The following is a 1,051-nucleotide window of genomic DNA, read 5'->3' as shown; positions in this document are numbered from 1 at the left end:
TTCCTCCTCTTTGTTTTTCACTGAACCTTCCCTCAGATCATCAAATATTAATCAGAACATTTGGCTGTACTATAACCCCGAATATGGGTGTGTTATAGTTTATTTAGTGAATCTTGTAAATGTTGTCCATTTAGATTGTTTTTAAAATTTTGCTATTCTAAATCATTCAAGCTATTTAAGAGAAATCTTTGCACACATCCATGACTGTTTCCTTGAGACAAGCCCCTAGAGATGGAATTTCGGGGTATGGTGTATTGACATCTTTGATCACTCTGCCCCCCTGCACTGGAAGCTGTTCCCCTGTTGTCCACCTGAGTCATTCTGAGACATCACTTCCTCGGGAGCAGCCTTCAGTCCCTTCCCCCAGCACACAGATGGGCTTTCACCGCTGGGTCCCTCTGTGCCCTGCAGCCTCCCTGAAGATGGCCAAAAGACATGGTTTGCACCTCCTCCTCTTCAAAGATGCCTTTAGCTGCTCAGTAACTAGGGGATCCTCACCCCTCATCAGAATTTTGGAGTCCTTGAAAACAAACAAGTGAGCCCTTTTGCTTTAATGAAAAGAAACGGAATTAAATAATACCCCTGGCTTCAGAATCTTATTTTTTATAGTTAGTGTAATTGAACTACCAAATCTTCATAGTGGGGCCTCTGCTCTTCAGTTGTTTTTCATTTCTGAAGGTAAAACTGTATTAACCTTCTGAGATTTTTCTCTCAAAAAGGTAATGGAGGCAGATCAGCAGGCTGTCTTGACTACAGCAGGTGACTTGTACTGGGAAACTGCTCACCCTCAAGGTGACATGGGCCTCTGGACCCAGACAGCACTGACACGTAGGGCTGTTTCCTCCTACATCAGCTCCGAGCATGGTGCCCTACCCACAGAAAGTACTTAACAAATGTCTCACCCATGAAGGAGTCTAAAATCCCTTCCCTGCTCTAAAATCCTGGTTCTAGAGACTTTATAGGAGAAGAACGCCATGTTACTAGGATTTGGACTGGGGAGGTCCCAAGGGTTTAGATCCCAGTATGAGTGGCGTAATGAGAACTGGCTGTA

Source organism: Halichoerus grypus, chromosome 3, assembly GCF_964656455.1.
Source record: "Halichoerus grypus chromosome 3, mHalGry1.hap1.1, whole genome shotgun sequence".
In the NCBI taxonomy this organism is placed as follows: domain Eukaryota; kingdom Metazoa; phylum Chordata; class Mammalia; order Carnivora; family Phocidae; genus Halichoerus; species Halichoerus grypus.
Note: the sequence above shows the minus strand (reverse complement) of the source record.